The sequence below is a fragment of the Lutjanus erythropterus genome, chromosome 8, assembly GCF_056507025.1.
Source record: "Lutjanus erythropterus isolate fLutEry1 chromosome 8, fLutEry1.hap2, whole genome shotgun sequence".
NCBI lineage: Eukaryota > Metazoa > Chordata > Actinopteri > Lutjaniformes > Lutjanidae > Lutjanus > Lutjanus erythropterus.
Genome location: NC_139324.1, coordinates 29,488,711 through 29,515,971, shown reverse-complemented (window position 1 = coordinate 29,515,971; position 27,261 = coordinate 29,488,711). Strand labels below are relative to the sequence as shown.

Here is a 27,261-nt window from a genome sequence, read left to right as displayed (position 1 = left end):
GAAAGCAAACCATGTGCTTTCCAGAGGTTGTGCACATGAGTGCAGGCAAGCATGGCTGTCATCAAGGATGGAAAAGTTGAGATGAAGCCATTGAATGTAGGTTGTAAATAAGCAGTCTATGGAGCGACTGGTCGACAGCCCTGACTATTACTGTTGGCTGGCAGATGGCAGAGCAGTGTTGGTTACAATCTGGGATGCTCTGTGACACTCATACAGCAGGGGTTCCTCAATCACTAAATGTGATCCATGGCAATGCCTGCCCTCATGTAGCTAAACACCTTCAAACATCATCTACTCCCTAAATGTCCTGTCTCAGCCATCGTCTTTTATGCACCAGTGTAATCACATCTTTGACCTCCCATGCAAGAACGCGCACATGCTGCGAGCCTGAAAAAGAGATCCACCTGGGCTCATACTGCCAGGATAATAATCAATTTTTGCTCTTGAGAATTACCAGAAAAACACAAAGCATAGCCATTTTGTTATAACCTTTCTTCAGGGCAAATCCATCTTTTAGGGAGACCGTCACGCCAAAAAAATGACTTTCTGTTTGTATCGACTGTTTCAAACCAGTATTGAATGCTACCATGAATACAGTGGAGAGGCTGGTTGTTAAGGAGGCAAAAGGACTCTGATGAATGATGTGCAGCCTCAGTATGACAAATGTTCCAAGCAATGTATTTGTCCTTCATAGCAGCGTTAGCACAGTTTGCAGTTTGCATGTGGATCATTTTCATGAGGAGTGATCTGGGGGTGGGACATGGCGCCTGGAAACAGGAGTCCCACATGTTCTTCACAGACTGACATCCATCATGAACACATTCTCAGGGCTCCTGCCTACTGCTGCCCCATCAGCAGCAAGCATTAGCCATAAATCGTGTAGCTCAGCCCGCAGTTTTTAATTAGACACATACAGAGAGGAAGGAGGAGAGGGGGTAGAGTGGGAGAAAAGGACAAGTAATTTCATGCATCTCCCAATCAACTGCTATTAATCTGTTGTTGTTGTCTTAGGAATGCAGGTGGTACAGGGAGAATGGCATCCCGTGGATGACATTTACATTGTTAATATGTGAATAAAGCAGTATATTTTCCAATGGAATGCTACACTTCATATTAGGGATGTGACAATATCAAAAATTCAATAATACCAACAATAAAATAAAAAAGTCCACAATATGATATTTAGTGTGATATTAAAAAACAAAGAAAAATGACAACTTGAAAAAATAAAGTACTATTTTTTTTCTGATTGTATAAAATGCATTTTTCCTTTTAACCTTAAGTGCTTCTAATTTCCCATTTTAATAAAATAAAATAAAAGCAGCTAGCCATGACCTAAGCATGTGTAAAACATTGGAATGAATGTTTGAATTATGTACGTGCAATTGCAAAGCAAAAACAATGCAGCAGTCAGTAGCAGCCTTTTATAAAATAAAATAATATCACAGTAGATATTCTGACAGTCACGCCGTGCATTATTCAGACTTATTTATTGCTAGACTGCAGTATTCAATATTGTTACATCCCTACTTGATATGAATGAATCCTTAACTGTAAAATTAAAAGTAAGGGTATACCTGTTCATAACCTCATATGTAGCCAGTTCCTAGTATTTACAGGGAGGAGGAAGAAAGGCAAGCCAACACTTGTTACAGATAATCAGATGTACACCATATTATTATCATTACATGACTTCCCACCACACCCTCTCTGTTTACTCATGCACCATTTGTTCACCATCATTTGCTGAAGGCATCATTATAATGAGCATTTGTTTGTGATAAGTAAAATTCACAAATAAAATGAGGAGATAAAGTGGCATAAAATGTGGATACTAAATGTGTGACTGTAAAATTTTTGGCCTCAAAAAAGACAATGTCAACAAGGTTTTATTATTTAAAAACTAGGGTTACTTCTAACTAGACATTCAGTAATATAATTGTGATGCAAATCAAGAAGATGTCTGCCTTTTGGAGGGAAGAATGTGCACATACAAGACCTGACTTTAAAAAACTACAATAAAGTAGCAGACCAAATGTTTGCAGGTAACGGTTTCCGTTACCACTCATTCTCAGGTTAATCACTGCTATTGAGAGCTCATTCGAAACATTTAAAAATATGTGCATGCTACTGAAAAAAGAAAACTTAGTAATGTGTGTTTGCTTAGTCCAGACTCGAGTCCAGACACAAACAAATGTTCATGTGTATGATAAAAAAGCCAGTTTTAATAAAACATTGCTTGCATCACTTGCTCACAGAAAGCAAGGTGGTAACGCAGTCTGACTGTGACTGAAAATGTTATACAAATTCAGCAGTTGAATACCTCAGTTTAATATTATTGGGTTGTGAAAGGCGTACATTTGCATGTAAACAGGGAAAAAAAGACCTTGAATATAAATCAGGTGCAATCATCTAACAAGAGGCATAGCTACAAATTGAACATGAGTGTAAGATGTTGGTGCAAAGTGCAAAGGCACTACTAAATAACACATAGCAAAGTAAATGAAACCATCTACTATTCTAGATTTGACTGTAAAAGAAGACAAAGACATCCTTGTGATATTATGATTATTGCTTATTTGCTTGTTAGACAAACAGCTGTGTGGAGGCCATTTAGTGGATTATGCTACAGAACTACATTATTGCAAAAATCTGGCTGTCGTATGTTATCGATCAAGCCTCTGTTAGTTGTCTGTAGGTGAAAGTTGGTGTGGTGCAGTCTGATGGTGTGATTCTGGCTATGTATCATGCAAGAGACAGTGAGGATAAAAGGTAAAAGGGTCTGTCTATCTTTAAAGGCTTGACACTGCAATGCCAATAACATCCTCATGCTTTATATGATCAGAGAAACAGCATTTATGTACAGGAAAACATGGGGCCTAACAGGGCTTTTAACCCATCTCTCCCTGCTGTCAATGTCCGAGATGAAATAAAAGGCAGCCAGGATCAAGGTAAACATCGCTATCACAGCCTTTTCATTCCAAGCGCCTCTCTCTCACTCTCCAAAGAGTCCAACATAAATCACATGGCAACCGTAATGGGAAGTGGGACTGCAGTGTGCCAAATGAAGCAATAAAACAGATCCCGAGTGTCCCTTTCAAAGCATTAGTCACACAGTGTCCATATGTCCACTGCTTTATTGGAGCAGACGATGCTGGTTACATTCAAACAAACACCTGTGCACATGCCGAACGTCCTAAATCAAGGTCAATAATATAGAAAAAGTGAAGTAATCAGGAATTTTAAGCTCATAATTTAGTGCCGTGCCTTTACAGCTAGATAAAAGCAGAACGGTTTTCAATAGCCGTACTCTTGCATCAGCCGTCTAATGGAAATGCATGAGGACTGACACATCACATCTCTACACCAGTCACTTTGATGTGGAGAACCATGGGACTTACTACTCCCATTACAAATTCTTGGAGCACAAAAAACAAGAAGGACCCTCAACACTCCAGACAGGAAAGAACAAGCATGATTAAGACAACAGGGATTAACATGATACACTGATAGAAGCAGAAGACCTTCCAGCTTTGACACATTCTTTAGAGTTGCACCAATTCCACTTTTTTCAGACAAAGTACAAGTGCTTACATTTGGTTATTTGCTAATACTGAGTACCGATATGAGTACTTAATAATGCTTTTATAGTTCTTACAATGACTTCAAAACATGTTTTATTGGCATCAGATGTTCCTTACTGCTGGAGACACAGCGTTAACACAGCGGAGCACTCCGCCTCCAACTGTATGATGCTTAACATGAACTAATTCATCAATATATGTGGTTAGCTTTTTAAAATAAAAAGGAAGGGCATCATTTAATTGCCAGATATGTTTCATATTGAATTTTAGGGGAACTGGGAACTTAGAATCAAATTGGACAAAAAGACTCCCACCTCTAAATGCAACATACATCATGTTTATGTGATAAACTTGGCCACTTCTTGAGTTTTGGTGAGAATGGCTGAGCATGAGCAACCACAGATGGATACAAAACAACCAGCACTCCCTGCTTTAAAGTTTAATTTTAATGCATCAAGATGCATAAATAATTGTTTTCTTATCAAATCATAGCCATCTGAACTGGACTCAAATTAAGTCATGAGGTACCAACAGATTGCCACCCCTAGGCCAAGGTCTACAGGTGCACCCGATAAGTTTCATTCAGTTTTACATGGACGGTTAAACAATTTTATGGACAGTTGCCAACGAGACAGAGACACAGGCTGAAGCCCCCGCCCCCCCAGCTGTTTAAGTTGAACAGAACTTTACAGCAAGTCACTGCAGTCATTAGTGGATGATGTTGAGGATAACTCTCTCACTTATTATGATGGAGCAACCTGAGAACGCAGTTGCTTGTGTTGAGTAGCTACTTTTCTTGACATTATATTGGGTGTGGTGGTATCAGAGTAATTTTAGGAGTACAAATATGATCACAGTATTGGACTAATGCCTGATGCTGGTATTGATATCAGTGCATCCTTGACATTCTTCAGACTGCGCAGTGAGGTCTGAAACTTAAGATGCAGCAATATTCTCCAGTTGTCCCAAGTCGCTAAAGTTTTGCAGTTGCTGAACTATCAGTTGCCCGGCTTTGCCTACAGTATTAAACATAAGCACCTCACATCATCAGCCAGCTTAGACCTAAGTATTAAGACAGTAGTCTCAACATACAACACTTCGCTGCTCATTTTTTTTTTGCAGTGCACCACCCACAAGGCTGATATTCACCTTTATACCGTATGTCAATCAAACCCTCATAATATTATTAGCAGTGAACCTGGCAATACATATAGCCTGTAGAAAAAAAGAGAAAATGACTTGAACAAATTTAAAATGGCGTATTTTATCAGTTACACCTGTAGACAAGCTGTCACCAGCTGACAGGTTTTTCAGGCAGCCATTTGAAAGCAATTCACTGTAAAAAAAAAAAAAGAAAAAAAAAGAAAAAGGAAACAATTACCTCCTCAAGGTGCACAATGACACAAACTGAAATCAAAAGTGAGCAGGGACAGAGCATTTATAATCAGGAGAGAAAATACTCTTGTGAAATGTCTCTATCACCATCTCTTGAGGCAAAACAACATGTGTAGTACAGGATTAATAATTCCTGCCTGGATAGAGCTGTTTTGAATAACAGGTCTGATTTCAGCAACCTGATTAAAATGCTTGTGCAAATGGCATTGAATGCTGAAGTTAAATTCAATTTTTCCCAAAATCTGAAAACCACTTTTGCAAAAGTTGTATCTTTGACTAAATTTTTAGCATTTTGAAATTCTAATTATTGCACAGCTGACCACACTATAGTACACTGAAGACCTGAACCACAGTAAGAACAAAATTATCTATAGATCAGCAGACGGCTGCAAAACATAGTAACATCATTTCTACTCCTATGGTTTAAGATCATCTGCTTTTTATAAATTATTTAATTTAGGACAGCAGTTATATATATTATATTATATATATTACAGGCATATATCAGGCCAAGGATAGCTTCAATTCTCTCTGCCGTCCACAGATTTTTCCAAAATGTAAGAGCCATATATATTTTAGGCAAGGTCTGTTTTATTCTGTTTTGACTGTTTTGACTGCTTTTTGACAGATTATGTCAAAGCATTTAATTTGAATTCCTTGGCAAATGCTCTATAAATATTTAAAGTTTTTTTTTTTTATGTACTTTACTGGAAAAATGTATTAACATGTGAAGAGTCAGAGCTGTTCTTTGTTTAGTAGACGTGATGTCAGAGGTATATGATATTAAATAATCCATAATGCTCTTACTGGTATCAGCCATGAGAAGCAGGTAATAATTGGTTATTGTACTGGCTGAAAGAAATACATAACATGCACCCATAGTTAACATCGTTGAACCACAAGCAAAAACAGCCTAAAAACAGTGGCTTTGATTCAGTTACTAAGACTGGAGCAAATAAGGGAATTTTTGAACATTTATTTGGGTCATTCAAAAGCGATTGCCAGTCTTGTTTTGCTTGATTTTCTGTGATAAAGCCTGGTACATTTCCTGTTATAGCGAGTTTAAACTTGACAAGCCACAGACATAAAAGTACAACCAAAGAAAAACAGTGTCAGGTATCACATACTCTAGTTTACAGTGGTAATGGTTTAAAGAAATACATTCATATTTTTTTGCGTTTCTGCATTTTTAAGCAAAACATCAGTGTGATGTAGATGAAAAAAATATTTACCTACTACCACATGTGCACTTTATTCCATAATGCTCTGGCAATTCTGCATGTCACCTTCAAAATAAAACAGTGTTATCTGTGGAAAGGCTGCACAAGAGCCACAGACTGAACAATTTGGCACACAGTCCCTGTTGACATTCTGCTTCTGTTAGTCATTAAATCAAAGGTTATCAGAGACTGAAGTGTCAAAGGCAAATATCTAACAGTTTTGCCATCCAGAGTTCTTTGTTCGAGGCACTGGTACGTAGCTGTGTTTCACATCACAATTTTAGGTGAAGGTTATAAAATTAAATAGGGCATTTCATTATCCTAAATATGCTAATTCTTATGGGATAAAACACAGGACAATGTGCTTTGAGATGAGAAAGAAGGGGGAAAAAAGTCTTATTTCAATAGTGCTCAAAAACACCTGAAATTCATTGGAGATTTAATACTAAGCGCACGGTGCATGCAGCTGTGGCTTCAATGGATGTGGGAGAGTCACTTGGGATACTCATCAGACTATTTTTATTTTGATGAATGTGCGGGGAAAATAACTAATTTCCTGTCTGCCTCTGAGCCATCTTCACAAAAAGAGCTTCTTCTCTGCTGCTAAATGAATATCTCCATCACCTGCTTGCATTAAGTCAGACACTGTGAACTCTATAATGTGGTGCTAACAATGACTACATAGTACAGAACACCATGGACCACTTTAAGTAACAATGATAGTAAGTGGACATTTTATGGATGTGATATACCATTATTATTGTAAACTTGTTCTATCAATGCATTTCTAAAAACAACAAATCGAGAGGACTATTGCTGTTCCCACTTCACTTGTGATACTGTGTACATGGACAGGTTATGCATTCTGCTGAGAAAGTTGGCTTTAAATTAGAGACAACAACATGGGAATGCAACACATCACCCAAAACTAAATCCCAAAATGAAAAGCTTTTGTGAGGGGGGGGGGGGCAAGGGCACACATTAGTATATTTCAACCCAAACAAGGTAAATACAGGTACAGATGTCTTACTGATACTAGTTTTTTGAAGCTGACATGTACGTGTCAGTTTCATAAAATTAGATGATAGATCAACTTTTCCAAGGAACTGAGGAATTTTTAGTGCATCTTTTTGGTGCCACTTGACATAGTTTCCCCCTGGTGTAGACGTTACAGACAGACAAAAGCACGACTGCACATGCTAACGCTAGTTAACATTACAACAGCACTCTCTCTACATGGCTCTGGCAGCAGGCAACCGTTAGCTAAACAGGCTTAAGTGTGGCTGTGTTCACTTGAAAGAATTCCAACAACCAACAGGATGTGTAACAAATGTTTGAAAACAGTTGCGTGTATGGGGGGGAAGCATCTGGCAATGCACAGGATGAACACAGAAGCAGAGAGATGCATCATGCTCAACTGCTTGCATGACCCCATGCCAAGCACATCCACCAGCAGAAAGGGAGTCCCTTGTCCTGGTGAAAACACTACAACATGTTATAATGACCTGCCATTTATATGTATGACCACTGGTGACGATGACAGCAGCCTTTCCTCAGGCTAGTAAATACAATCATATTTTTGCAAAGTTTGAAGCTGGAGTTTGCAGAATACCAACTCAAATGAATTTTGCTGTCATTAATATTATGACACAAACCACAAAACATATAAAAACCGTGCACATTATTAGTATCACTATTAGGACATGGAATGGGATGTTTTTTTAAACTCTCACTTGTCCAGAGTAGTCTACAAAGAGAGCAAGATGAATTAACTTGAGCAGTACTTAAACAGAAAAATAGCCATAAAAAAAAAAAATCACTAAGCAGATTTATGGCTACTTTGGGGACAGGTTGTTTTCTGCTGTTTTTCAATCTCTCTTTGTAAATGAATATGTCTCCTTCCCAACATCATTGTCATACACATAACTGTGTATTTCCTAGATGAAGCTGCTGCTTTTAAATCTGTTACCAGTCTAATTTACTTCATCTTAATTCAGTTTCAGATAAAATGGAAAACACACTCATGAATGTAAACAAGGGATTTTTAGCTCCTGGGGCTATCTGGTATAAGCCCAACAGAGTCACTGGGACTGAAGAAGAGATCAACATGTGTGTTGGTAGCATATCAAAAAAAAATTAGCCTATCCCTGTTGCACTCCACCCACAGAGATGATGAAGGAACAACACAGAGAAATTCCTGACAGATAACAGTAAATTCATGCATGTGTGGTTCCAGATATACCCACCTACCTTCTAAGCCTAACAACAGGATGCTGTGACCATCTGTGTCACAAAAATTAGCACAGAGTGGGACGGAAATTGTCAAAAATATTATTGTTGCTGGTGAAATTATGACAGGCTACAGGCACAACAGCTCCATGGAGTGTTACTTAAACCTCAATCCAAAATCAAAAAAAGATTATCATCAGTTTGTTGCCATATCTTGCTGAAACATTTCACCATTATAACCTGAGGGTTAACCAAAAGGCATCTGATTTATCTGCCTGAGGCATTTTTGGTTTTAAATTGTCCAGTACTCTGCCTTCAGGACAGTATGAGATCAGTCTGGCACAGGCCAAACAAATATTGATACAGATGTATTTTTACTTCGGTAAGGTTACCACCTGTAAGCCAGTGAGGAACAGCATCTGTCCTTGCTAATATTGTCATTGCAGAGCAGCTGTATGAGGATGGTGTGAAACAGAACACCTTGCACACACACACACACACACACGCAGGGCCTTACTAATGGAAAAATCTTCACACAGTTCCTGTTAGTGAAACTCGACAAGCAATGCCCTCTGAAAGCTGTGCGCAGCCAGGCCTGAAAGAGGGGAGGAAAGGTGCATGGCATGGCAGCTTAATATCATCCTCATTACAGACAGAAAAACAGCTTGCTTGTAGGGGTAGCTCCATACGTCACGTAACGTTCAAAATCGGATTTTCGCAAAAAATATATCAAATGTGGAACATGCTGTTAAGTATTTCAATGGAGAGACCAGCATAGTTTAAGTTAAATCTGATTTTGTCTGTAAGTAAAATAAAACACAATATTTGGAATGAATGGAGATATATGTATAAATATCAATATAATGAATAATCAGAGTCTGGGGTAGGAAGACAACACTCCAGTTTCTCTGAAGGATGCCACTCAAATCCAAACATTTCCTCCTGAATATTTAGGCTACGTGAATATAATATTCATTTTACTGCAGAAGGACAGTGAATGCATAACAATGAGATCTGCTAATGAGATCAACCATCAAGCTGAAATGCATACATATTAAACTGGGGTCTCAATGTCATTTGCTTTTTGCATCGTTTATTCTTCTACCTCATTTTCCCCCCAGGTTCATTCAATATTTTATTCTGACTTAGATTTGTTTACAGCCAAGAATAATGACTGCATATCACAGTTTTATTCTGTGTGCCTGTGTTATTTGCGTAATGAGAAGAGCCATTACCAAATTAATATTATTTGCATAAACATTTTCACCTTAGTAAATTATTTATTTTGAGTAAAACAATGTTAATGACACCCACTTGCAAAATTGAAGCCATGCGATATATCTATATTCCTGAGGAATATCTTTCATTAACAATGTTGTTTAAAACTCAAATTAATTACAAATTTCTGTAGCAACATGAAATAAATGGAGCTAAACAGCTGCCATTTATTGGTTTTTGTAAATTCTACACTGATTTATTTTCTACTGTGCTTCAAGGGGTAAAAACTACAACGTGGTTCCTCATCATGCATCAACAACAAACACCACTTTGATGATGATTACATATGCAATCTCTCTCTAAAAAAATGACATTTAAATCATTTTCCACTTGCTTAGTAAACAATGGAAGTGAGATAATTGATCATGTGCAAGGGGGATCTCTGTGAGCAGCAGAAGGTCACCGCCCGCCAGCAAAGCTGATAGGGAAAATGGCGTTGATGCTCCCGAGCTGCCATTTTTCTTCCCTGACAAAGACTCCATCTGCCACAGAGCCATTTGCAGCCTCTGAGTCAGAATATCAATGATTTCCAACCATTCTACATTGCAGCATTCACCTTGGTGTCACCTCTACACCCGTCTGATTGCTGACACCACAGATCCTCTCTGCGAAGCTCCTGTAGACTGCCAACAGAACTCTCATCCAGCTAAGTGCCATTAATACTGCTCAGGAATGTAAGTATTTCATTAGCATTGATAATATTTGCACATTTTCAGATCTGTGATCAAGTAGGTGTGAGGCTTCACAATTTCTGGTTCACTCTAAGAAGAAGAAATCCTCGAAATCAGTAGCAAAATCAAGCCCACCAAAAGGATGACATATGTTGGAAGCCTTTTTCCATGACACACTTTATTTTGTGATGTATAATGTTGCTGTGGAAAAATCCCTGTTGTTCAATGAAGACTTAATGCCAACACTAAAGAAGAAACAGCAGGCAGCTGGCCATGACCACGCAAGACAACTCAATTTTCCTCAATGCCACCTGCACATGACAGAGACACTCTTGCAGGCCTTCAGTCCTACAACAAGGTCCCTGGTATGGTATACTGGCATGTTGTCCCAAAACCCAGGCTTGCTTGACCTTTCATCCCAGGACAGAAGCATATATAATTAATTGTACTTTATAGACAACAAATGAGCATCTGACTATTGCTACCTGTAACTCAAACCACTCTCTGCTGTACTGCCTTCCACTCAGAGGTTTTATCCCTGCTGAGCAGATACAAGTTGCTCCAAAAGTTGCTCCTATACCAATCCCTCCACTGTGTTTCAATGTTAAATACTATATAACTCCTTTCAAACTAGCGAGCTATCGATCATCAGAGAAACCCAAAGAGTACATAAGAAAAATAATGAGTGTGTCTGAACCATGTTATGCATTTCAAGTACAGTAGAAAAACAAAGGATGGACCCAAAAATGCAGACTGAAGTTAAGCAGAAAGCGCTCGAACTGTAAACGAGAAACAGGCTTACACTGATAACAGAGTATGACAGAGCATACTGTTTAAGTCACACAAACACGTGCCATCTATGAGTTGGTTTGCTGTACATTAGGGTTGGGAGATAGGATTAATACGCCATTGGGACATTCTCATTGAGCAAGAGGGGGCGAGAGGGGCTGGCATCTGACGGGGCTGCAGCTCCGACTTGTGGCACGTGGCTGCATAGCCTCTTAGGGGCAACGGCTACCTGGCATCGTAAATGAATAAAATATCGATAAATAATTTCATCGACTAGTATCTCTGGTGCCGAGGATGGTGACGTTTAATTGTCAAGTGAACTGACTAGTAGATTGAGATGGAGCAGGATTTGTATATTAATGTAAAGGTCATTATAATCGCATGAGTCGGCATGATGTAACCAGTGGCTCTGGATTAGTACCACACAGAAACACATTATGTACATTGCTGCTATTCTTAGAAGCTAATATGGCTCTGTATTCATTAAATGTGTGAGAACAGTCAGCGTCAATGCAGTATCCATACAACTAATACATCTAAAAGTTACATCATTCACACGAGTCTTTGATTTGACAGATTTCTTTCATCACTTCACTTTCCCTTCCTGCATGTATGCTAGTCCGCCTCGGGGGAGAAAAAGAAGAGTGGGCTCTGATATGTACTATCACATCATATGACTACAGCCTACACAGCTCAGCTACACAGAGTTTAATATTAAAGTTTTTTTTTTTTTTCTTCACTTGCCCAGTCACACTAGTGGGTCAGAAATCTACTTGCTCAAACTTGTCCCTGTCAAACTGGCTTACTTATTAACAGTTTTCAAATAACAACAAAGGCTGGTAAGTGAATTGTCATGTTTATTCTAGCAATGTATAAAATGTCAGAAAATAGCTTTTCACGGTCCAAAGTGATGTCTTGAAAGTCTTGTTTTGTTAGTCTCAAATCCAAAGATATTCAGTTTAATATGACAATAAACAAAGGACGGTGGGATATCTCCATATTTAAGAGGCTAAAAACAGAATTTTGTGTCATTTTTGCATGAAAAATTATTTTAACGATTAATTGCTTATCAAAATAGTTAAATAGTTTAATTCTTTTTTACCACTTGTCTGGTCAAGCTGCCAAATTTACTTGCCAGACAATGCATTTTAATTGCCCCCAAGCAAGCGGGCCCTGCTACACTTTCAACTGAAGGAATGGATACATAAAAAAAGGCCTCATAGCTGTATGACTCCACCAACTAGTCAAGTTGCAGTTGGTACCCATGTATGTCCATGTGTCATACATAGTGAAGACTTTGAAGGAATAGAATAAAAAGATATTAAAGCTGCAGTAAATAGAATGCCTGCAAACGTTAATTATTGAGTCTCATCTCAAGGACTTGAGTTAGGTTTCATTTTCTCCGTCCTAAACAGTTTACAGAGACAATCGCGAGCAAGCATGGACCGACATATCAGCTGTGTGTAATAAAGCAGATAACTTAAAGTACAAACAGTGACAGAGGAGAGAAACTACATTTCAAAACAGAGATTCAGTTTGAAGCTTCAGAGGGTTAGGGTTAGGGATTGTTTGAGGAGGAGAAAAGGAGGCTCGTCACAGTTTGGCTGTGGTCAGTAAGACATGACTGCATCTTGTTGGAGGCGAGTCAGGTTTGCTTTGGCGGGTTGGTGACAGAATCTTTCAGTAACAAACCAGAGACTGACATCGTGCAGCAGTTTGCTGCAGTAAAGCTTTGCAGTGAAAAAAACATAAGGAGAAGTTTAAGAAGTCTGATTGAGTAGATGTTTGAGGAGACGCATCGACACAGGTTGTTTATTCTTCTGCCATACCTCACTAAAGTCTGTGAATAGTAGTCTGCTGCTGGCTAACATTAGCCTGAAGAGCTAGAAAGCTTACTGTTGTTCGGCAACACCATCAGCTGCTCAGCTGCTGTGTCTCCTTTTAGACTGTCTTCACTTTATTCTGTTCTTGGAATCTATCGCTTACTCCGACTTCATGCAAGCATGTGTCTGAGTGTGTGTAGCTGTGACCAGCGCTGTTGTGGCTGTGACATTACAGTCAGTGTAACTGTTGCACACATGATGTGCACTGTGATTATGTGTGTGAATTTGACCGGTACAGAATCAGGATGTGCAACCGGTCAGGGCCAGTCATGCTGAAAAATGGCTTGTTCCAGTCTCTGGCTGGTCCATCAGTGCACCTCTATTTAATTGTGGCCCCAATTGAAAGGGATTATGTTTATGTGAGTCTATACATACGCTTATTTTAATAAAAATGTTAATTATTATGCCTTTAATGACTCATTTCAGAGCTGTGATATTACTGTACATTAACCAATGTGTCAGCTTCTGCAACCAAAAGAAAAGGCTGGCTATAACTTTTCAACCTGGCAGCTGCTTCAGAAACTTCAACTGAAGGTTACTCATAACTGCTATAATAAATCCTTGAGGGGTTCTACTACACACAGAGATAAAAGGGAGAGAGCTCAGGTTTAGATGATGGGATTCCTGTGGCGAGGCTCATTTTGCCATTGCCATTTCAATTCGGCTTGTCTACAGCACTACAGATGACCTGGCTCTTTCCAGGGTCAGTCACATAAACAGTAGGAGACTTTCTCTAGATCAGGAGGTGGCCATGTACATGTCATAAGGTAGCATTTATGAAGCAAAGAATACTGAAACTATGCTATGAAATTTAACGGAGTGGTTTTAATAAATGTTGAAAGATTTGGAAAGCACAAAAGGAGTCAAGAGGAGCAAAGACGCAAGAGGGAAAACTTTGATAGGAGTGAACCCAGGATAGAAACAACAGCATTGATCACCCAACCACCAATTCAACATTACAATTAAAGGACCAGTGGGTAGGATAAAGGACAAAAAAAATTAGGCTGATGGGTCCAGCAGGATGCGAAATTAGCTGTTGAAAAGCTCCAGATCCGTTGATGACACACATGCATGTACACATGCACGCGCATCCACACATGCACACCTGCAAGTGATCACAGGATCCCCTCCAGGAGACAATTAAAGTCATCTGGGTAGTTGTAATTACCTACTTCCATCCCAGGGTTCACCACTGCCCCGATCTGTCAATTTGGTTGTGTTATTGTGTTTTAAAAGATTAGCTGAGATGGGTGTACTATGAAGTGAGACTAATGTGTTAGTGAGGTATATTGAGGGTTTTCAGTGTCACGAACATGGTTCTCTTTTAACCTGGCAAGATCACCACGGTCACTTATACTGAACTCATAACCTGGTCGGGAGCAGATTATGTTCTGACTTTCAGATTAAAAGGCTTCGCTCTTTAGCCAATTCTTTTACTAACAAAGTTCTTTATGAGCAATATAGATTACAACCTGAGTGAAGACATTAAAAATGAAAAGTTGCTGAGCAGTTGCTGTAATATCACTGAACGAAGCTGTGTCATGTAACATATTGTAATGCAACAGCAGCACAGCCTGTATGCATCGCGCTGTTACAGGAACCTCCTTTTGGTGATGCAGAGTCATTTGCTTAAGGTCATATTAACACTTTGAATTTACACAATATATCATCTACACACAAAAAGAATGATGAAGCAACTGCATACCAATTTGAATACTACTACTACTTACTATTTAAAATCTGTTGTGCATTGCTGATATTGCAGCTCAGAACACTGATTACAAAACTAATAGTCTATCCTATCTATCGCAGAAAATTTTCAATCAGTGACATTCATTTTACTTTGATTTGGACAAAAATATAAGTGATCTCCACATCACTTTCATCATGGGACAGTGTCAGACTGATAGGGCTACTGTACAAACGTGCAGTGCAACATGGCTATCTCACACCCTCTGTAGAAAAAATAACTTACTGGGAGGTAACAAAAACACAATTCTTATTTTCAGGTGATTATCCACTAATGAAAACACACTTATGAATATTATATCGCGTGTCTGCCATATTCTGCCAACAGATCCCCATAAATATCACACACAGGGCCTTAGAGAATAAGGTCTAATCTTAATTTAATTTCAAGTGTGTCTGCCTTGAAACTGTGTTGATGTGGTGTGAGTGAGTCTAACTGTCGTCATATATTCACAGCTTGGAAACCAAACTATTTTATGATAAAAACCTCTCATCAATTCACACTTACTCCACAGTGAAGCATGTACAGGAGTGAAAACTTTGCCACACTTGCAAGACTGCAAATGAACTCTCATGTAATTTCGTAATAAGTATTGGAGTCAGAGAAAAAACTATGTCACACATTCTGATAGAGTAGAGCTCAGGCTGAAGGGAAATGAATTTGATATACTAACCAGCTCTGTCTTGGGGGCAACAATCCAAATTTTAATAGCAGTTAGGAAACATCTGTGTATGTGGAGTAGCCCAAATTAAAATTTAAAACAAAGCCTAACAATTACCCTTGTTTGGCTCACAGTAATTTATCTTAGTATACCCCATAGTCAAAAAAGTTTTCCTTTCTCCCCCTAGAGATTTAAATATGTTCTGAAGCCTTGACACTCAAGTTCTAAGAAAGACAGGAATTAATTAGATTAACACACAAAACGAGAGCAATGTGTAATGCAGCAAAAACTAATTTCATAAAGGAGGACTTTGTTAAATCTCAACCTAATTGGAAAATTTTAATCCTATACCTAAATAATACTTTAAAATGAGGTGCTCTGCTTAGTCCTGCATTTCCATTCATCAGTTACTTTTTCCAATTTAACAAAGCAAACTGGTCTTCCCTATACAAAATCAAAAGAGGCACTTCAAAGAGCATAATGGCAGAGATGGACAATGGGTGGCTGATGTAACCAAACACTTACTGCATGAGACTACTGTCCTCAGTTCCGTGACATCACTGCTCTCTGCACCTGAAACACGAGACAACCACAGTCAGATTTATTGCTTGATTTTATCGATTCACTTATTCGGCATTGTTCCCATCTGAAAGCTCCATGAAAATGAAATAAAAATGGTAATTTGGACCCACGGGCAGAGAAGTTATCCATTCTAAACATCAGCAGAAAATCAAGCTCCTGCACCAAGAGACAACACAGGGCAATGAGACATGACGAAAACACTTCAGAGAAATTGGATTATGGTATACTCTAAAGCAGCTATATGGCCAACATTTTGATTTTGCAAAAAACATCCACTGACCCTAGGAAACCGTATCAACTAAAGGTCTAATTTATTGAAAAACACTCAAATACTGAACTTCAGAGTCTAGTCCTACTGAAATTTCTATTGCACAATAAAGCAGTGTTCATCCTAAATGTTCATCCTCTGACAAAGCTGCTCCCAAGATCAAGAGATTTTACAACATATTTCTGACCGGTGGCCACATGTGTACTATTAATGCATTACCATCTGGCTTCATTTTGTTTGGAATGTGAAGAAACCAAGTTTAAACCAGCTCCAAACTTTGAATCAATCCTGAATCACTTAAATCCTTTCAAGTAGTCATACATCACTCAACATCACTGAGTCTACATTGTCTCCACAACCATAGTATTGAAGTTATGGTCCTGCATTGTAACTCTGGACTAAATCCACCCTAACCATTGAAAATAATCTAACTAAAGGTTCTTAATTTCTATATCATTACTTAATATGAGCAGGATATACAGAGAAGCTGCAATTTACCTTGCTGTAAAACTACCCAGTTTTCCCTTAACATTCTCTAAAAATGGTCTTCTTTGGTATAATACTATTGGAAAAGGAAAAAAAATAAAGTCCTATGTTACGTTAGACTATTTGCATTGATATTGCATTTTCAGCAGTTGAAGGTCGTGATATTGTCTTCATAGTCTACTAAAAATGACTGCAAGCAAACTAATATTTCAGAGCGCAGGGCGGACAATGGCCAATATATGATGCCAATATCAAAAGAGAGAAAACTCATGCATAATTCTATAGTCCATGCACATTACAAGCTTATACAATCAGTAATTAGCCAGTAACATGTTGTTTTAGATGCTTTTTTTATTAACTAATTAAATAGAAAAGTACACTGGGTTATGATGTAGATTTCAGAACAGACTGGCATTAAAGGGAGAAGCAACATCATTCAACTTCATTATTGTAGACAATATAACATCATAAGTAATAGTAGCAAATAACTGTTTTAGACTAGATTGGATATCATTTTATAAGAGAGATGTGTTACAAGTCTGCCAAAAATCACAAGGGAGAATCCTAACATCATTACACAGCAGCCACAATGACAAGACTGCTTGCAGATGTGTCTGCAGCCATGTTTTGTTTATGGGCCTCATAAGTGCAGGCATCAGCCGACAGATTAATTAGTCTATCACTAAAAACATTTTTTCCTTGGTAAGAGACCAGTTCTAAGCATCTACAATCCTCTACTGAAATGGAGCATTATATGATTAGGAGAAGGTAACATAAATGACCAAACAAACTTTAAACAAAATAGTTATATATATAGTTATTGCCAGGCCAAGCCTTCCCAGAGTTTTTCTGTTTGTGTTTTTTCAAAGGTGCATGTCAAAGGAATTAAATCCAACAAAATACACAGGTTTAAAGTTTTATAAATGATGACAAACAATATTAATTGGATAACAACATCACCCATTGCTGTGAACAAAACAAAAACTGTGTCAAACACATGTATCACTTCATTAACACCATTTCAGTCCTAAATTCTACCTGATGAAGGTCTGAGGACCAAAATAGTGTTTGCCTAATTGAGTACAAAGGGCTGACAGTAAGTAGGATTATAGTTTTCCAAACAGTTATTAGAGCTGTTATTGCAAAGCTAGAACTCTGAAGTAATAGTTAATCATGACCCCTACCAAAAAGTAATAAAATATTTTAACAAAAACAAACTAATGTGAGCCTGCTTTAATGTATCCATTCAGCTTTTATGTGTTGGTTTGTTTGGTATATTAATGGTAAAAACCGCATATCCTTTCTCACCTGTTTATTTTTATTAACTGTTACATTTTTTACTAATAATTTATGTTTATGCACATAAAATACAAACAAACAAAAAAGATACACTCTTAGTAGATCATTCCAGTGTTTCCTCTACATTCATTTAGGAGTGGCGGCCACCTTCAAAACAGACTCCTGTCGGGTACTTGCGATCACTAAGGTAAACTGCAGATAACTATCTTGCTCAGTATGGAAATATACTTGCGCGTGCTCATTTGCATGATGTTGTTTGGGGGGCGCGGTCGTCAAGCACGTCAAGCACCTAGGCGACAGGGCAGAGTCAGAGGAGCGAATTCCCGAATTACAAATAAACAATAAAGCAGCGAATTACTGGCCGGAGAAGAGGTAGACGTAAGTTATTAGCTTGAGATAACTCCACATAGATTTTACAAGTTAAACAGACATTCACAATATGTTGATAACCAGCTAACATTACGTAACTTATTGGTGGTTTAAGTTAATTTGGCCCGGTGCCAACTCAGTGTCGCTAACGTGAGTAAACTAATTGATAGTATTAGGCTAACGTTAATATCTACACACCATTATGTAACAACTGACTGCATTTTTCAAATGAGTTTATTGAAATATTTCTCTAAGAAGAGAAACGGAACGCCTGCCCCCGCTGCTGAAAAAAAAACCTAGAGGAAACACTGCATTCTATTAGCTTTAATGTTTAAATTAATTGTTTAAGGGACAGTTCATCCAAAAATGAAAATTCAATCATTATCTACACACCCCCATGCCGACTGAAGGCCGGGTTCAGTTGTTTAGTCCAAAAAACACTGCTGGAGTTTAACAGGAAAGCGGCACTGCAAAATTTTCCAACAATTTAAGTGAATGGTGGCCAGTTTTCAAACCGCAAAAACAACCGAAAAAAACAAACAAAAAAAAAAAAAACCAAACCCAACCTTCAATCAGCATGAGGGCAAATAGATAATGACTAAATTTTCATTTATGGGTGAACTAGCCCTTTAATTCTTCAAACATATCTGATGGATTGCTACCGAAAACGGTTGGCCTACAGTTTTCTGCGAAGAACACGTGTGTGCTATAAAAAACTATATGAGACTGTCAAAGTCCAACGAGCATATTAATTTATAATTATTTTAGTAGATATTTTATTTGGACAGCAGGTCAACACATCATGGTGACAGGTGCAATGACTTTCACATACAGCTCCCTTCATGTCACAATGACCGACCACTCCAAAATCCTCTTAAAATGTCTAGACACAATAAAAATAAAGCTTAAAAGTAAAAAGGCTCCTTCATCTATCACATTTATTTTCTGATATAGAAATGTTGTTACTTCCCTCTCGATAGTTTCTAAATCAGCTCTAAATATGAACAGTAAACACTCGATCTCTCATAACTTACAAGCATGGCCTCCATGTTGTCACTTCAGTTGCACCAACACTTGTTATGCCATCTACATGCGGGTCAGCTTAACTGTTCCATTTGTGCCATATTGTATGGTCAATACTAGTGTTAAAGAGATTACTGTCCTCAACCGTGAGTAAAAAGGTCACTCTCTAGTTTCAAATAATTGTTGCACCAAGTCTTTGAACTGCTACAACGCTGAGCTTCCTTGGGTTATTTGATCTGGCTGCTTGTCGTCATTTAAAGGAGAGATAATGGCACTGGCCTCCCTGTTAAGAAAGCTGTTTACTAAGTCATGAGTAATAACTAACAGGTAACATGGGTACCAAAAACAGTTTCCTTCTTCACAGTCTCCTTGACAGTCCTTGTGTTACATGATTTGAGAAGTCCAGTTAGCTAGTGAGGTCAGGGTGAACATGTCTGTTGCGACTGGGCCTGCAGCATCTTAATATCTATTGTTCACTTGGTAATCTCAGCCTCTCAGCTCTGGCAAACCAGCACTGTCTCCTACAAATTCTTTATATTTTTAACATTATATTCGAAGGTAACATTCAGTGCCAACACAGAAAGCAGTGCAACATTAATATAGTGGATGGGTACATAAGCATTTGCCTTCCACAGCAGTGTCCTACTGTTGGTTTGTGTCCCAACTGGCAGTCAGTTTTGACATTTTCATCATTTGCCATAACTGTCTGTCTCTAAACATACTGTTCTGTTGTTACCATGCATAGATTCTTGTAGGATAAAGTAAATGACAACATGACCAATGAACATTTTGTCAGTATATGTCCAATACATTCTTTCAGATATGGTGAAGAAATTCATAAAATGGGGTAGCACTGTGAATCTTCTGAAACACTCAGCTAAAACACTACAACTAAAGTTGCATATCACAGAAGGAGTGGTTGTGGTGTAGGATTTTTTTTAGCAACTAGCGATGAGCTTTGAGATTGCAAGCACTTTGTGTCACTGTGTATGTAGTGAGGTCAACTTGTCCACAGAGGGCAAGGTGGCAGTGAAACTCACGCAAAACGTGAAAAAGGCTGTATTAGGGCTGGATGATTAATTGAATTTATGATTTTGGCTTCCCACAATCATTAAAACAAGATAATCGAAAACAAAACAATTATTGTGCTGCATGCTGTGGTGGCGTGTCGCCTTTTGTATTGTGTTGTAAATGCCAGTTTCAGTCTCAATTTGATTTGATTGAATTTTAAAAACTTAATAGAAGGTAAAACTAAAGTTAAAACCAAGCCGGCACGGCGGGACAGGATGTTGTTCAGTTACGTGTTTGTTGCTGTTTGTGTTAAATTACAAACTTATTCCACATATTTGTCAGCTGTTTTAAGCAGACAGAGAGGGGCAGACAAGGGGACACTTTTTACAGTGCGGACACAGCACTGTGTGCACTAAGCAGAATCACACAGGCAGGAGAGGAGTGCAGAAATCAGCTCACAGATAATGTCACAGGGTGATCTTTTTAACTTATCTGTAGCAGAAGGAGCAACGGTCGGTTTATCCAGGAACACATAAAAAGCTTTGTGTTAAAAATCCATGCGGTTATCAGCTCTATGTGTGATTAAAAAAAGCAGAATCACTTGGTGACCAGTGCACTGTTGTGTTGTGTTGCACTTCTTTTCATATAAAAGGACACACTGTACAACACAGTTGATTATTTTTAATTTTTATTTATTATTTTTTCTGAATTACTTGTTTTATTTACTTATATATTTTCCCTTTGTTATGTATTTTCATTTATTTATTAATTTACAGTTCAATTACATTGAAAGTGCAAAGTCATCATATTAAAAAAGTTCAATAAACTCATATGATCTCAAATCAATGAATAATCGTGTTTATAATCATGATTTCAATATCAATAAAAAAATTGTGATTATGACTTTTTGCCATAGTCGAGCAGCCCTTGGCCATATCTAGAGCCTGTGTTTGTGTATTTGTCTATTCTGGCAATGGATGTATTACCTGTCTCAGACCAACCAGTTTGTAGTTAATCAGAGGCCTTGAAAATCTTGGACAAAAAACAAATAAGGGACCATTTAAATACATATAAGTACATATAAGATTTTAAGTTCTGTAAACTTCATTGTTCTTCATTATGTAAAGCTTGTGAATAAATGTTTAATGGATTTGCTCTTCAGCCACCCATTCAAATGTGAATGGGGCAAAATCTTAGAACTTGCTACCTGATCTCTTCAAATTTGCTGCAAACTTCGTCAGTTTTAAGAGAGCTACCAAATCCTGGTTAATTCAGCAACAAACATGGACTCATGTCTACTTTTTAAATGTGTACTTTATTGTTGTTGTTTTTTTTTGCTGTACTCAGTTTTTAATTAGTTTTATGATATTTTGGTGTATTCTGTTTATCATCTTTTAACCTCACTCTTTCAACCTCCTATTTCCATTAAAGCCCTTCTATGGAAATGTGTTGCAAATTTGCATTCGCTATAAACATCAGTTAGGCCTAACTGTTTTTTTACCTTGTCTATGAATAATGTGTCTCAAATTAAATCAACCATAAATAAATAAAATTAATGATATTATATTCCAATTCTGTCATATTCTGCCAATAAACCCCCACATATCTTACACATTGGACCTTTAAAATAAGAATATGGACATTTTCTAAGTAAACAGAGCAGCAATACTGTCATTCATGCCAACTGCCTGCCTGTGCAATGTCTCATCGTAGCGAGGAAAGAATTTAGTTTTGGTTGACTAAGCCTTAGATTTTGGCCTTTGCTGATCCACACATTTTTAGGGATGAATTTCTTTTCTCCAGTCTCTTATCAGGCCAGACAATGTTGAGTAAAAATGTAATATTCAGAAATGGGGCGGCAGCAGCATGCCTAGCACAGCTAAAGTGGGAAGTGTTTGTGGCAGCAGTGACCAGATTTTAAATGCATGAGGATCAATAAAACGGGGCTGCTGAGGCACAGTGAGAGAGGAACAGTTTACAACAGAAACTGGACAAAAGGTTTGTATTAGTCCTGTGACTACCTAAGAATTATGACTATATGGAATCAAGTAATTCATTCTCATTCATGCCCTTTATTTTCAGCCGCAAAAGGAGGCAAATAGATACTAAACAGCCAAACAAATAGACCAGACCGCTAGCTTTTTAAAAATCTGCCCCATTAACACAGCAGGGAGACTTCAATCTCCGAAGCATCATTGGTTCAAATAAAGCACTGCGACAAGCATCTCCAGGCGGAGAGAAAATAGACCAGAAAGATGAGTGAAAAAGAGTAATCTCCCTGACATATTCCTAATAATCCACCTCCCTCGTGCCGCTCCCCCCAAGCTCGCCCAATCATAAAGTGTCAACACTGACCTACAAAAAGGGACTCCCGTCAAGCCTTACATGTTTCAAAACATCAATCACAACAGACAAAGAGGGTACATTGAATTATACAGCATTAACCTTCAGGGCTTGCATATAAAGACCATAGATTTATTTATGCTTGTGTGTTAAGAGCCTCTGCACTGTTCCTTACAGCAAGCTGGCTGCCAAATTGATGAACCTGCTCAGCCCTCAGCAGGAGACCAGCACCTTTGATTAATGAGTGCAAACTTGTGGAAAGGGTACGAGTAGAAGAGACAGGGTGAAAATGGATGAAAACACAATTATTAGCAGTGCTGCTTTTTCTTTCAAAGAGCCAAAAGGAAAAAGGGGCACTTAAAAAAAGACCCAAAGAGCCATACAAAAGGCCCTCTCATGTTCTGTAAGGACACACTGAGAAGGTCTACAGAAAGGTTTTGAGGAGAAATTTGTAACATAACTTTAATAAATTATAAAATGACCATGATATGTCATCAGAGACCAAGGTAAAATGTTAAGTTGAAATACTCGCTTCTCTGAAAACAACACAATAGCAGTGCCCTTTGAAATTTCTATTAATTGTTTTAGTTTGCTCATGTCACTCTAATTCAAATTCAATGTCAATGCCAAATTAGTAACTGTCTGTTTATGAGTCGTAAGAAATCATTAATAAATTGAGCAGTATGTTAACTGGGTCTGGCAGGCAGTGAGACAGGCAGTCATTTAACTCGAAGTAGAGGCTTTGGTTTTCAGGATAGTGAGCTTAACTCTACATTAACAGACAACTGACAGTTATAAAGAGCTGATAAACTTCAGGGGTAGGACTCGTCTTCACTTCTTATTGTCAGTGAATGATATTGCATGTCTTGCGCTCCTGCAGCGTTCCTGCAGCCTGCCTGAGCTTCCTCGAGTCTGGGGGGGGAGGGGGCGGGCAGAAAAAACTCGCTTCAACTATATATAGCATATTAAATAGGATTTCAACCTAATAACTATACAGTCTTTGGTTCAAACTCGCTATTTGGACTGTTATACTCATTTTTTCACAAGCAACTGATACATATTGCACCTTTAATGTAATCCTCACTTGTGCACAAAAATCCAAAAACACTGCTGATACACTATGTGGTGTCTTATTAATGGGATTTAAGGCCCAGTTATTTAAAGTCATACAATAAATAGTTTGTAATCAAGTGAACAAATCTCTGAAATTAATGAGCTAAAATACTTGTAATTTGTTGTTAATATTTAAAAGTTTAAAATTTAAAAGTGCTCCTTGGCGTCCGTGAGTTACATTTGCCTTTGGAGCCTCAAAGAACAAAAACCTGCAACATTTTTAACATTCAAATGCCAAGTTGCTGACTGTTTGGATTTCTCAATGTTGAAATATTAACATAACATATTAGAATCCTAGTACACAGCACTTCAACATTGTTCTCTCTGCAGAGGTTTTCAAGGACATGTGCTCTGAATAAATATGAGGCAAATTTAGTGACCTTCTTCCTGTGTTTTGATTCATTGGCAGTTACTGGATGCATGCATAACACATCAAGGCTGTGATCTGATTTATCTCGCTGCCTTGGCTACTGAAGGCATTTAAATGATGGACTTTACCAAGAGTCATGTTTACTGCCATTTCACTTAAAGACTGTGTGCAGAGGGCGCACACTAGTTCATTACTATCAATAATATGTGTAAAGACAAATCAGCCCCACTGTGTGGCAAATAAAAGATGCCTGCCAAACAAACTAATATACAAACTGTGTTCACATTTTCTCAGGCAAACCTACAGTGAGTAATACATTAGTCATTTAAAGCGAACAAGGAGATTTTTATATACATAACTTTAATGGTGATATTATATTTTGTGGTTATTACAGTGGAAACACTACTGTTTTTGTCCAGAGGGAGCTCCAAAATCAACAAAATACCAAAGACCCTCATAGTAGCTTTAAAGACAAAATGAATAGCTTTCTCATTCCCAGGACGTCAAATACAGACTTTTTTTTTAGATTGGTTAAGAATCTCAAGCACAGCAAAGTATGAGAAAATTAGCATATACAGACAGAGGGTAGGGACTCTGCAGATACAACCACACACTTTTAGTGGGGTTCTAAGTGATGACTGTCTTTAATGTTTATTTGTACAGGGACTGGTACCTTGCATAAACCAATGCCACACACTACAGCATGTATAGCCTAAACTAATTTGCAATGCCTAGAAATCTCAACAACAAATACACAAGAGACAGTACAAAACACAAACTCAGCCAGAGCTGGGCAATATATTGATATTATATTGAAATCTTAATATAAGATTATATATCGTCATATATTTTGGATGTCATTATATGGTGGTATGGCAAAAGTTTTGTTTCTTAAAGGCTGTATAACAGTAAAGTGATGTACTTTTCTGTACTGTATTCTAGTTGTTCTATTATTTGCCTTTACTCAGTTGGTCATTATATCTACATTTCTGATGATTATTTCTCAAAAATGTCATTGTGGTAATATTTTGGGAAAGCACCAGTAGTCATCCCAATATTGTTGCAATATCAAGGTATTTGGTTAAAGATATTGAGGTATTTGATGTCGTCCTCCAGTCCTACTGTTGGGTAGATCGATCTATTGTGATGCATTATATTGATGAGATCATCGTTATGTTTGTATCGTTTGAGAATTTATGGTACGTTATTTTAGAGAAAATGTGTGTATCAAAATTTCGCAATCAAAATAGCAATATGGCCAATATGGAAAATGTGTTTTTGGTACAGACCCCAACAAATGTCACATTATGATATTTTTTTCAGTAAAAATTGAAACTGTTGAAAAAATAAAAAAGATTCCCACTAATCATTGCCATATTGGAATCACAATTTCAGTCAAAATAATCACAATATTTTTACTATATCGTGCAGCCCTATATCAAATATATATCACATATAATGGCGTAGTCTAAAAACAGAGATAATAATTGTAAGTCACATTAGCCAGCCCTTAACTCAACAATAAATACTTACATTACCTACACACAAAACTCAGAAACTAACAAGAACAATACAAGACACAAACTAAGTAGTACTTTATATGATGTAAAACTTTTTCTAGTTTGTGCTTATGTGGCCTGTGATACGTCTGTGTGTTCAGAACTGACAGAAAGAGATACTGTACTGTATGTAACATGTCAATCAAATACTTTTCTAAAGGTTTCTTAAAATTAAGAGTAAGCTACAAAGGCTGGGCTTAAAACAAAGTGCACAGTGAAGACATCAAAGCATGTTAAAATGCGCTTATTTCTACAGGTTTAAAAACAGGATTTCTATGGCTTTAAGCCGAATATGTGACCTGTCATCACAAAATGATGAAAGTGCTTGGATTGCAGTTTTGTAAAACATCCAATCCGTGTTCAAATCTCGCTGAATCAACTCCTCAAAACTACAAACCCTATTAAATTTGTGACTGAAATGCTGGACAACATGAATCAATGTTGTATTATTCAGATATTTTCCTGCTCCGAAGTTTCATAACTTTGTTACAGATAAACACCGTTTAAAAAGACAGTGCTAATTTAAATACCCCAAGATGGCGAATGCCTTGTTGTTAATATGAAAGCAGAAAAATGGAGGGTATTGTCATAATCTCAAAGGGTAAATTTCAGCCCAGACCGCAGCAGCTGCAGCAGCATTAGCTGCGCTCTCCTTTAAGAGGAAGCAACAAAAAGAGAAGACAGAGGGGGGAGACCAGCGGGCAGCCCCCTGCTTTAATACTGATAACAACATCATTTAATGCTAGGAAAGATTAAAAAACTAAAACATTAACACCCACCTGTATTATCTCCAGTTGTCTGATCATTTCATGATACACGAAGCTTAAAACCACAGCAAGCAACATGACACAGGCAGCCAGACACTACTTTTTAAATGATACACTCCTGCAAGAGGCGTGTTGTGGGATTTAAAAAAAACAATCTAATACTCTTACTTAACTTATGTCCATGTTTTCCTCATTCGTTCATTAATGTCTCTGGACAAACGGTTGATCCGCAGAGTGGACCAGCTGGCAACAAAGACAAGATCCACGCTGCCTGTAAGGTAATGACAAGACTGAACAGCAGCAGCACTGCCTGCCTCTCTGCCTGTGCCAAGTACCGGTGACATGTTAACGGTAGTTGCTTAACTCTAATGTGAGAACATTCGTGTTGTGGCCAAATTACAGTCTGAACATGACAAGAATTACATTCTCAACAAAGTTTAGAGCAACGACATCCGAAAACGCGGTTACGACTTTGACGTGAACTTTTTTTCTCCCCTCTTTTAAACCGCCGTTGACTCTCGCGGAGCAGCTTCAATGAGGCAAGTGTAGGGAGAAGGATGCTACTGGTTTAGCCGCTGAACGTTAGCTAGCTTAGCCGTTAGCGCGAGTGA

The 27,261-nt window shown here is 37.9% G+C and overlaps 1 protein-coding gene across 1 annotated transcript in view; it reads right to left on the bottom strand.

Moving 5' to 3' along the window:
* Positions 1-26,938, bottom strand: part of LOC146323030 (bromodomain adjacent to zinc finger domain protein 2B-like) — a 70,377-nt gene extending 43,439 nt beyond the window's left edge. The window contains exons 1-2 of the mRNA XM_084725218.1: positions 26,663-26,938; positions 15,986-16,033 (exon numbers count right to left, since the gene is read on the bottom strand). The gene's annotated coding sequence lies outside the window, so the exon portion shown is untranslated. The remainder of the gene's footprint in view (positions 1-15,985; positions 16,034-26,662) is intronic.
* Between the last annotated feature and the right edge of the window lie 323 nt (positions 26,939-27,261).